This window comes from Dasypus novemcinctus, unplaced genomic scaffold (assembly GCF_030445035.2).
Source record: "Dasypus novemcinctus isolate mDasNov1 unplaced genomic scaffold, mDasNov1.1.hap2 scaffold_108, whole genome shotgun sequence".
In the NCBI taxonomy this organism is placed as follows: domain Eukaryota; kingdom Metazoa; phylum Chordata; class Mammalia; order Cingulata; family Dasypodidae; genus Dasypus; species Dasypus novemcinctus.
The window spans coordinates 1,735,853-1,748,646 of record NW_026688147.1 but is presented as its reverse complement, the minus strand read 5'-3'; positions in this window follow the sequence as shown (position 1 = coordinate 1,748,646).

Sequence of the window (12,794 nt, the reverse complement as noted above, 5' to 3'; positions counted from 1 at the left end):
AGACAAAGAAGCTAATCAACCCACCAAGAAAAAATGATGACCAGACAGCAACAAAAAACTACAAACCAAACCAATAATCAGGAAAAAATGACCCAATCCAATGAACAAACTAAAAAGTAGGAAGAAGAGCAGAACATCAAACAAGTAATTAAAGCTCTCAAAACATTTAATAGAGGCCAATTTAATGAGGTGAAGGAAGAGATAAGACTATGAAGAAAACACTTGGAGAGCATACAGAAGAAATTGCAATCATGCAAAAAAAGAAGAAAATGGATATGATGGGGAGTAACAGCACAATCCAAGAAATCAAAAATACACTCTCAGCAAATAACAGCAGATTTGAAGAGGGAGAGGAAAGAACTAGTGATGTACTGTCTTCCACTATGGAAGATAGTACATCCTAAATCAAACAGACAGTAGAATTGATAGATAAAAAGAGAGAAAAAATTCAACAGGGACTTTGGGACCTGAATGACAAAGCAAAATGTGAAAACATATGCATTATAGGCATCCCAGAATAAGAAGAGAAGGGAAAGGGAACAGAAGGGGTGTTGGAGGAAATAATGGGTGAAAACCTCTCAAACCTATTGAGGGAGATGAATGTCCACATCCAGGAAGCACAATGCACCCTAAATAGCATAAATCCCAACAGGCCTACCCAAAGACATATACTTGTCAAATTATCCAATGCTCAAGACAAAGAGAAAATACTAAAAGCAGCAGGAGAAAAGAGAAACATCACATACAAAGGAGGCTTCATAAAACTAAGTGCTGATTTCTCATCTCAAAACAAGGAGGCAAGAAGGCAGTGGGATGATATAGTCAAAGTACTAAAAGAAATAATTTCCAAAAAAGAATACTCTGTCCACCTAAACTGACATTCAATATGATAGAGAGTTCAAATATTCACAGACAAACAGAAATTAATAGATTATACCGACAAGAATCCTGCCCTTCAAGAAATACTAAAGGAAGTTCTATAGGGGGAAAGATAAAAAACAGGAGAGACAGAGTTGGAGGAGAGTGTAAGAACAATAAAAAGACAAAAAAAAGTAAAAAACCGAACAAAATATAACAAACACAAATCCAAAGAAAATATGACTAATATAAATAATTCCTTGAAAGTGATAACACTGAATGTCAATGGATTAAACTCACCTGTCAAGGGACTCAGACTGGAAGATTGGATAAGAAAGTATGATCTATCTATATGTTGTCTACATGAAAAACATCTTAGACCTAGGGATTCAAGGAGGTTGAAAATGAACAGCTGGAAAACATCTTACAGGCAAATAATAACCAAAAATGGGCAGGAGTAACTATGTTAATATCAGACAAAATAGACTTTAAATGCAAAATAATTGTGAGAGACAAATATGGACACTACATATTAGTGAAAGGGATAATCATTCAAAAAGGAAAGAACAGGTATTAACATTTATGCTCCTGGGAAGCAGACTTGACTCAGTGATTAGGGCATCTATCTACCACATGGGAGGTCCACGGTTCAAACCCTGGACCTGCTTGGGGCCTCCTTGACCCATGTGGAGCTGGCCCATGCACAGTGCTGATGCGCACATGGATTGTTGTGCCAATCAGAGGGGGTGTCCCCATGTAGGGGAGCCCCAAGCGTAAGGAGTGCACCCTGTAAGGAGAGCTGCTCAGTGTGAAAGAAAGTGCAGCCTACTCAGGAATGGCACTGCACACACAGAGAGCTGACACAGCAAGATTATGCAACAAAAAGAAACACAGATTCCAATGCCACTGACAACAGAAGCAGACAAAGAAGATGCAGCAAAAAGACAGAGAACAGACAACTAGTGTGTGGGGGAGGGGAGAGAAATAAATAAATACATCTTTAACAACAAAAACAAAAACAAACAAAAACATTACACTCCTAACAAGGGTGCCTACAAATATGTAAGACAAACACTGGAGAATCTAAGGGAAGGAATTGATGCCTCTACAGTTATAGTGGGGGACTTTAATACACCACTATCACCTTTGGACAGAACATTTCAAAAGAAAATCAATAAAGAAGAAAAGACTTTGAACAATATATTAGAGGAAATGGACCTAATAGACATATACAGAACATTACATCCAAATAAAGCAGGATAAACATTCTTCTCAAGTGCACATGGATCATTCTCCAAGATAGACAACAGGATAGGTTGCTGAGAAAGGCTCAGTGAATTCAGAAAGTTTGAAATCATACAAAATAATTTCTCTGACTACAGTGGAATGAAGCTGGAAATCTGCAAAGGTCAGAGACCTGGATTTGGCAACAAGATATGAAAGTTAAATAACACACTCTTAGAAAAACAGTGGGTCAAGGAGGAACTCTCAAAAGAAATCAATAACTACCTTGAAACAAATGAAAATGATAATGAACATATCAAAACTTATGGGATGCAGCAAAAGTGGTACTGAGAGGGCAATTTATAGCCATAAATTCACACGTGATAAAAGAAGAGCTAAAATTGAAAAACTAACTTCACAGTTGGAGGATTTAGTAAAAAAAAAAAGAATGACAAACTATACGCAAAGGAAAAGGAAAGAAATAACAAATATCAGAGCAGAACTAAATGAAAAAATAAGAAAGCACTTGAAAAAATAAACAAAACCAAGAGCCAGTTCTTTGACAAGATCTATAAAATTGACAAACCCTTAGCTAGACTAACAAGAAAAAAAAAGATGCAAATACAGAAAATAAGAAATGAGAAAGGGGATATCACCACTGACCCAACAGAAAAAAAGACTATCATAAGAAGATACTTTGAAAAACTGTATTCCAACAAAAATGAAAATTCAGAGAAAATGGACAAATTCCTGGAAACACATAAGCAACCTATATTAATGAAAGAGGAAACTGACAATCTCAATAAATCCACCACAAGTAAAGATATAAAATCAGTCATTAAAAGCCTCCCAACTAATAAGAGTTCTGGGCCAGATGGCTTCAGAGGTGAATTCTACCAAACTTTCCATAAAGAACTAATGCCAATCTTGCTGAAACTCTTCCAAAAAATTGAAACAGAAGAACATTGCTTAACTTATACTATGATGCCAATATTGCCCTAATATCAAAGCTGAACAAAGACGCCACAGGAAAGGAAAATTACAGACCAATCTCTCTAATGAACATAGATGTGGAAATCCTCAACAAAATACTTACTAATCATATTCAGCAGCACATTAAACGAATTATACACCATGACCAGGAGGAATTCATTCCTCGTATGCAAGGATGGTTCAACATAAGAAAATACTCTAATGTAAACACCACATAAACAGATTGAAGGAAAAAAATCACATGATCATATCTGCAGATGCAGAAAAAGCATTTGACAAAATACAGCACAATTTCTTAATAAAAACTCTGCAAAAGATTGGAGTAGATGGAAACTTTCTGAATATGATAAAAGATATATATGGAAAACCCCCAGTTAACATCATTTACAATTTTCTAAAATCTGAAAATCTTTCCCTCTAAGATCAAGAACAAGACAACGATGCCCATTATTACCCCTTCTATTTAATATTGTGTTAGAAGTGCTTGCCTGAGCATTGAGGCAAGAACCAGACATAAAAGGCATTCAAATTTGAAAAGAAGAAGTCAAAATTCCACTATTTGCAGATGATATGACCCTATACAGAGAAAACCCTGAGAAATCTACAACAAAGCTTCTAGAATTTATAAATGAGTTCAGTAATGTCACAGGTTATGAGATCAATGCACAAAAATCAGTAGCATGTCTGTACAACACTAATGAAAAACCTGAGGAGGAAATCAAGAAAAAATACCATTTGCAATAGTAAATTAAAAAATCAAATACCTAGAAATAAATTTAACTAAAGATGTACAAAATTTATACACAGAAAACTACACAACACTGTTCAAGGAAATCAAAGAAGACTTAAATAAATGGAAGAATACTCCCTGTTCATGGATAAGAAGGCTAAATATTATTAAGATGTCTATCCTACCAAAACTGATCTACACATTCAATGTAATCCCAATGAAAATCAACACAACATTCTTTAGTGAACTAGAAAAACTCACTAAGAAATTTTTTTGGAAAGGAAAGAGGCTCCGAATAGCCAAAGACATATTGAAAAAGAAAAAAACAAAATTGGAGTAATTACACTACCTGACTTCAAAACATAGTACAGTAGTGAAAACAGCATGGTACTGGCACAAGGAGAGACACACTGACCAATGGAACCAATTTGAAAATTCTGATATAGCTCCTCATAGATACAGTCATATGATATTCACAAGACCACCAAACCCACTGAAAGAGGATTACCAACTCACACCTTATAAAAAAATCAACTCAAGATGGATCAAAGACCTGAAAGAAGAGCCAAGACCATAAGACCATAAGGACCTTAGAACGCAATGTAGGGAAACACCTACAGGACCTTGTAATAGGAAATGGCTTCATGTACTTCACACCAGAAGCACGAGTAGAAGAACAAATAGATACATGAGACTTCTTCAAAATTAAAGCCTTTTGCACCTCAAAGGACTTTGTCAAGAAAATGAAAAGAGGCTACACCATGGGTAAAAATATTTGGTAACCATATATCTGATAGGAGACCAATATCCTTCAAATATAAAGAATTCTTATATCTAAAAAATAAAAAGACAACCCACCCATTTTAAAAAGTGGCAAGACTTAAATAGAAACTCTTTGGTTCCACACATTTAACTTCCATTTTCCCTTCCACCTTGCTGCCTAAATTGACAGCCAACCTCCGTTTCCCGAGGAGCCACTTCCAAAGATAGATGGAATAGTGTTCAGGGCCTAACTTGCTCAACTGCCCCAATGCCCTGGGAGCCACCCTTTCTCTCGAGGGGATACAGTTCCCTCTATTTGATGGCATTAGTCCTCCCCAGGATGTGGGTCCACCCCCACTCTCACTACTTGAGTTTCTACCCCATGGTGTCACCCACTCTGGCAGAATGAGCATGTAGACATTCCCCAGGAGCCCGTCCTGCATCAGACCCTCCCCTCTGAGCGTTCTAAACAGGTAACCCTCTTTATTATATTTTGATATGATTTTCTCCACATTTTACTCTCCACCAAACCTGACCGTCTCCTGTGTTCGTATGCTACTCCTCCCTCCCCCCACTTTTGGGCATTGTTACCCATCCGCCCCTCCCCAGCCACCCTCAAACCCGCAAACCAAGGTAAATGGGGGGTAAGAGAGGAGTTTCGTGAGAGTACACAAGGATGGATATAAAACATGTAATATTACACCATAACATATAGGAGATGACAGAATGATAATGTAAACCATAATGTAAAACATAGGATAACTAAGAATGTAAAAAACTGTGTATCCTAAAGTATGCACCACAATGTACGCACAGATGTCACCTTGTTAGAAAGCTATTGTCTCAGACTCTGTACATCACGTTAAGTAAATATGATGTGAATAGGGTGTAAGGGTATCGCTGTGGAAGGGAAAGGTTTTGTGGTGGATGTATGGGAGTGCTGTATATTATATACATGCTTTGCTGTGGTCTAGGGCTCCTGTGACGAGAAGCTCAATAATTAGGGGAAAAAAAGAAAAAAGAAAAAGATAGGATGTAGAATTTTTTCCAAGTCATCACGTATTCTTTATCTAACCTTTAAACCTATCGCTATATGCCATTTCCTAGTAAGGGACCCTGACATTATATTGGGCTTCAAATTTCAGGGAGTTCTGGATCACAGAGTGGTTCAACAATGGCAATGGAGGGATACTGGTATAGGATACCATTGACAGGTGATATATGGCTGACAGGGAGCTGTACAGAACATATGTCCAGGGTGCATAGTAATGTTTGGATATACTCATAGTGGCAACAATTAAAAACCACAGCAGGGAGGTTACTGGGTTCCTGGCCAGTGGTGCTCTGTTGTGGTCCCTAGGGGAGCAGCGACAGTCTCCTAGGTGCAGCGGTGGGGACCGAGAGGGAGTGAGGGCTCAACAGTGAGCCCCTGATGCTAATGACTATGCTTGTGAGCTGATAACCCTAAAATAAGAACAAGGCCTAGAGCAGCATTGTGCCTGGGAATTTTCTCCTGTCAGCCTTCATGTTACTCAAATGTGGCCAGTCTCGAAGCCAAACTCAGCATGTAAATGCAATGCCTTCCCCCCAGCGTGGGACATGACACCCAGGGATGAGCCTCCCTGGCACCGAGGGACCACTATCAACTGCCAACTGATGATGCAACTGGAAAATGATGTTATATGGAAAGTTCAATGCGGATCAGCAGAATATCCCTGTCTACATAAAATAACATGACTTTAAAATGCTGTTTGACTAATGTAAGGGGGAAATGGAAACGAGAAATGAGTTTATATGGCTATGAGTCTCTAAAAAAGAGTCTGGAGGCTGGCAGAAGGATTGCCCTTATGCACAACTGAGCAGAGTCTGAGAGACAGATAAAGCAGATATAACCCCCAGGTATTGGTTCCTTTGAGGGCTAAAGAGACCCATGGGAGTTATGGTCAAGGCCGATGGGCTTAACTACCAGGTCAGATGGCCCCTCTTTGAAAATGGTGTTTATGTGTGATGAATCTGGACTCAGATAGAATCTCTCTTCATAAGACTTTCATGCTAATGTGCTGGAGGTGCAGTTAGTGTTGGGGTTTAAGAGGTATTTAGGGGATTTGAATCTCTGGACTGACAATGTGATAGCCAGGTCCTGAGCCTCAACAGACTCCAGAACCTACAATCTGATTCATTGGACTCACCACACTCAGCTAAGATGGAGTTGAAGAAGGACAACCACCACACCATGGAGCCTAGTGTGATTACAACTGAAAGTGGGAGGATTGCATCCAGCATCCATGTGGAATCTGAGCCTCCTCTTGACATAGAGGTGCAATGGACAAAACCAATCCAATGTCCACATAGAAAAGATGGCATTGGATTGGGAAAAGTGGACATGGTGGCTGATGGGTATGGGGAAAGGCAGGAAGAGATGAGAGGTGGAGGCGTCTTTGGGACATGGATCTGCCCTGGATGTTGCTTCAGGGGCAATCACCAGACATTGTAAATCCTCACAGGGCTCACTGGATGGAATGGGGGAGAGTATGGGCCATGATGTGGAATATTGACCATGAGGTGCAGAGGTGCCCAAAGATGTACTTACCAAATGCAATGGATGTGTCATGATGATGGGAATGAGTGTTGCTGGGGGGGCAGAGGTGGGCTGGGGGTAGAGGGGTTGAATGGGACCTCATATATATATATATTTTTTTAATGTAATATTATTACAAAGTCAATAAAAAATAAATAAATAAATAAAAAATAAAAATAAAAAAATAAATAGAAACTTCTCCAAATAAGAAATGCAAATGACTAAAAAGCACATGAAAAATGCTCAAAATCACTAGATATTAGGGAAATGCAAATCAAAACTACAATGAGATACCATCTTACTCCCACGAGACTAGTAGCCATCAAAAACACAGAAGACTACAAGTACTGGAGAGGATGTGGAGGAATGGGAACACTCACTCATGCTGGTGGAAATGCAGAAGGATACAGCCATTCTGAAGTACAGTTTGGTGGTTTGTCAAAAAAAAACTAGCTATGGATTTGCCATATGGCCCAGCAAGTCCACTGGTGGGTATTTACCCAGTAGAACTGAAAACAAGGATACAAACTGATATATGCACACCAATGTTCATAGCAGCATTATTTACTATTGCCAAAAGTTGGAATCAATGCAAATGCCCATCAATAGATGAATGGATAAATAAAATGTGGCATATACATACAATGGACTACTACTCAGCTATAAGATGGAATATAGTACAAACACATGTGATAACATGGATGAATCTTGAAAACCTTATGTTGAGTGAAGCAACCCAGGCATTGAAGCACAAATATTACATGATAAGTTGTCTCAGAGAGCTACAGACTGGTTGATAGGCTTAAAGAAAGTTTGGAAGAGAGCTAACACCTACATGGGTGAAATCTATGATAAGCTGTATGTAAATATTTGTAGAGGGAAGGGATAAAATGGGGGCATACGGATGCCTTGGGTGGAGCTTTAATGCCTTGACCGGGGCTAAGGATGGGAGGAAGGGTCAGATGGCCCTAGACATTGGGGGGAGGGTGGGGAAATATTTGGACATAGTAGATTGTCAGGTATGTGGTTGAAACTGTAATGTTGAGAAAACTTTTTAGAAAATATAATAAGGAAGTTTACATGTTAAAGTGCTTAAGGTGGGACATCTTACACAGGTCAGGCTTCCAGGTAGTGTGTGAATGCTCATTTTGTCATAGTGGGTTATATCACTTGGTGGCGATCCATACAATTAGTGTGAAGTTATACCCATATCCTGAGGACTGATGTTCTCAAACAGGGAAATGTGTCTCTCAAGAATACTGGTGGCTCTCAATGGGTTAGGACAGTCGAGTATGTCAAGCCATCAACACTGTTGCAAGTATCTCTGAATATGGTCCTTCAAGTAATGAAGACTGATTGTCACTGTGGGTGCTATGGGGAGGGGGAGAGGGATATTGAATAGATGGAATCAGGGTAACTGTAGGGTAATGGAAGTGTTCCACAAGATCATGCAATGATGGATATAGGACATGTTAAATTACACCAAAATTGTATAAACGTATATAGGTTAAAATGTAAACTATAATGTAAAACATAAGATACCTAAAAATTTAGAAAAGTGTATAGTCTAAAATATAGATCATAATGTAAGACAAAATGGAACCTTGGTTGCAATCTATGTTTCAATATCTGTACATCAAGTGCAGCAAACACAATATGAACATGTAAAAATATCATTGCTAGGGAAGGGACAAAATGTTTGATATTGGATATGTGGGAATACCCTATATTATATATGTGAATTACTGTGATCTAAACATTTTGTGAAGACAAAACAAATAATTAGAAAAAAAGAAAGGATGTAGACACTGAGGAAGAAATGAAATTGCCTTGCCACTGTACATACGGGGCAACACCTATTGCATTAATGAAAGACAAAACATCAAAAATGAAACATTTTCATTTTTTGATACCCCAATTTATTTTACTTTATTTAGCTTTTCTAAATTACTATGTATTCTATATCTAACCTTTAAATCCATCACTATCTTCCACTTTATTATTTGTGGAACTTGACAATATATTAGGCTTCATTTTTTAAGAAGATTTTTTTTTGTGTGTTGAACAAAATTTTAATATTCTAAATTTAATCAACATCCAGCAGGTTATTTTGACTATATATTGTACATTGGAAGGAAGAATCAATTATTTTCAAAATCACATTTAGATTTCAAAGAGTAAATATTAAAATAGTCTCAGTGTGAACAGAGAGGTTCAACTCTGGCAGGGGAGGAACACTCTGTGGGATGTTATTGATGGGAGCCACATGGTTGGGAGAGAGTTCTCCAGGCATGTATATAGGGTACATAAAAATGTTTGGATATTTTCATAGTGGTTACAATTAAAAACTTCAAATAAGGGAATGTTGAGTTCCTAAACTAGGGAGCTCTATCACATTCCCCAATGGAACAGCATCAATCCCCAAATGCAATGACAAAGACTAATAAGGATGGTCCAACAATGAGCCCTTTATACTGATGACTATGCTTATGAGCCTGTGTGCCTAAAATATGAACTAGGCCTAGAGGTGCAGTTTGCCTGAGTTACCTCCTGAGATCCTCCATGTTGGTCAAATGTGGCCACTCTCTAAGCCAAACTCAGCATGAAAATGCATTACTTTCCCCCAGCATGGGACATGACTCCCAGGGATGAGCTTCTCTGGTGCTGAGGGATTACTACCAAGCACCAGCTGATGATGTAACTAGAAGACTTTGAATAAAAGGGTCAAGTCAGACTAGCAGAATATCTCAACCTTAACGTAATAACGTAATAACAGTTGTTAAAAACTGTTTTTTGACCTTGAATAAAAGGGGGAAATGGAAAGGAGAAATGAGTTTATATGGCTATGAGTTTCCAAAAAAGAGTCAGGGGGTCATCAGAAGGGTCGTGCTTATGCATGCCTCAGCAGGGTCCCAGAGACAGCCAAAGTAGATAGAAGGCCAGGTACTAGTTCTCCTGAAGGCTGCAGAGACCCACGGGTTCTATGGTCATGGCAGGTGGCTCTGGAGTTCAGCACCATGTCAGTGGTCCCTACTCTGGAGTTTGTATTCCTGAGTATGATGGAATTTTACTCAGATGTGACCTTTCTGCACATCCCTCATTCATTTTTAATTTTAGTCATTCAACAACCATTTAGTCATCAAACACATCATGGAAGTTACTAAATAATATTTTGTGAATAAAGAGATAAGTAAAATATTCTTCCACATCTTATAGAGATTATGTGCAAGCAAAAATAGTAGTGACTACATGAAATACCCTGAGATGGCACTGACATCCTGTTGAAGTGGATCTAAAAGTTTATGCTCATTCTGTGGAGACAAGTGAAGGCTTCACAAGGGAGATGACTGCACTGACAATGAAAGTAGAGGTTGGGGTAACTTCAAGAGGAGAAAGGTGTAGAAGCACACCAAGAAGAAACAAGAGGGAAACAATCCAATCAAGGTAACCACATGGTGTGGTGAGGTTTTAAAATTAGTTCTTGCTATCTGATGAACAATGAAGGGGTAGGATGTGAAAAGGGGATAAGCAGCCTGACCAGTTTGGCAGTAGCCATAGTATAGAGAGCCTGGTGTTTTGTGCAGAAGATGGATATTTATGTTTTAAATTATTGAGAGTCAGGGCAGGTTTATAGAAGGTGATGGTCATGAAATTACTTGCCATGATGAAAGCTTACTCTCAGTCAACATGACGATCGCTGTTGCCAAAACCCTACAGAGAGGATGAGGGATGGAAATAGCACAACTGTAGTGGGAAGTGAATCTGTGTGGGCTTGGACTACAAAGAAAAATATTCATTTTTATCCTAAGCACAGTGTCAGGCATTTTGTATTCATTATTTCATTTAATTCAATGATTCCATGAAATTATTTTCACTATTCTGATTTAATGGAAGAATAATGTGAGGCAGCAATGCTATATTCTTATCCAAGGTATGTAAATGTAATTGTCATGGATTGAACCTTGAAGTTCAAAGTTTCTAGAATTTTGCAATTAACTAATAATTTATTTATTAATAAAATTAATATTTTAAAACTGTGTTAGATTTACAGAAAAGTTGCAAGGATAGTAGAGAGGATTTTCAAGAACTTCTCACATACTTTCCCAATATCTTAACACCTCCAAGCCAGAATAGCAAATTATATTTATTTTCAAATATTCTTAAGGCATTCAGGCAGTGGCAACGTCTCAGATTTTCTCCTCATGTTTTATGACTTGTATACTTTTGAGGAGTGTAGGTCGGGTATTTTGTAAAGTGCCCCTCACTCTGAATTTGCCTGATATTCTTCTCATGTTTAGACAGGGTTAATGGGATTTTGGAGGAAGATACCAGGATAATGTGTTATTTTCATTGCATCATATCTAGGGTGCATCCTATCAACATGACTTATCACTCTTGATGTTGACCTTGATCAACAGTGTTTGGAGCTTTCCTAGCTTCCCCAATACTCATCAATTCTCTGCATTTCCATATATGGCTTTTGGAATGAAATTAATACATGAAGCCCACATTCAGGAGTGTGATGTTTGTGCCACTGCCTTGAGAGAAAAATATCTCCATATATTATGGAATTCATCTTCACAATAAATATGTATCTTTTAAAAATCAATTATTTATATTAGGATTGCCTCATGACATTTATTTCTTACTTTGTGTTGTGATACAGTACTACTTTATTTTGTTTTTCAGTTTATTCCAGTTTTGACCTTTGGAATCCTTTTGGCTATGTCCTATGTCTATTTGAAATTATCCCCACATTACCAGTTTTATTTTAACACATACTAACTTTTTGGTACTAAGAGATAATCCAGACTCTTTTTGTATATTTCTTGACCTAGTCCTGCAGGCAGCTATTTCTCCAAGAAAATTCTTATTGCAAAAATGCTTTTAATATCTAAAGTCTAGACACTATATGTGCCTTGATACTGGGCCATCTCCATGGATATTACAAAAACACACATGTGTACACAATCCTATGTATATATACATATCTGCAAATATTTCTACAAGCAACCCTGTATAACTATATTTACCTCCACACGAATTCACACTGATGTGTCTGTCTCTAAATCATTAACAGAACAATCTAACATCCTCCCCTTGCTTATCTGAATCCTTCCACACCATGTTGGGAAGCATATTTCCCATATTCCATTGATTTACTTCATTGCTTAATTCCAGTGTACATGTATAAAAGTAAAATTTGTTAACCCATACCCTGATGGGACACAATATCAAATAGAGTAGCATACCTGTGTACAGTGCCCATTGATTTCATATTACAGACACTGTTCATATCCAATATTACTAATCCAGCATCTTTTCCTCCCATACCCCTCAGATAGGGCTTTTGATGCATTTACAATACAGTTAGATTATTTTTGAACTTGGATGTTGTCAAGTTCAATGGGTTTTGAAAAATGCATAATGTCATATGCCTGCAATCCCAGTATAATAGAGAATAATTTCACTGTTCTGAAAATTTCTGAGCTTCACCTACTCAATGTACCTCCCTCTGCCTAAGGCCTGGGCAAACAGTGATCATTCTAATATCTCTGCTGTTTTGTCTTATCCTACTTAGACTGGTTTCTTTTTTAAAAAATATTTTTTAAAAATTATTTTATAGGTACTTAGATTACATAAATGTTA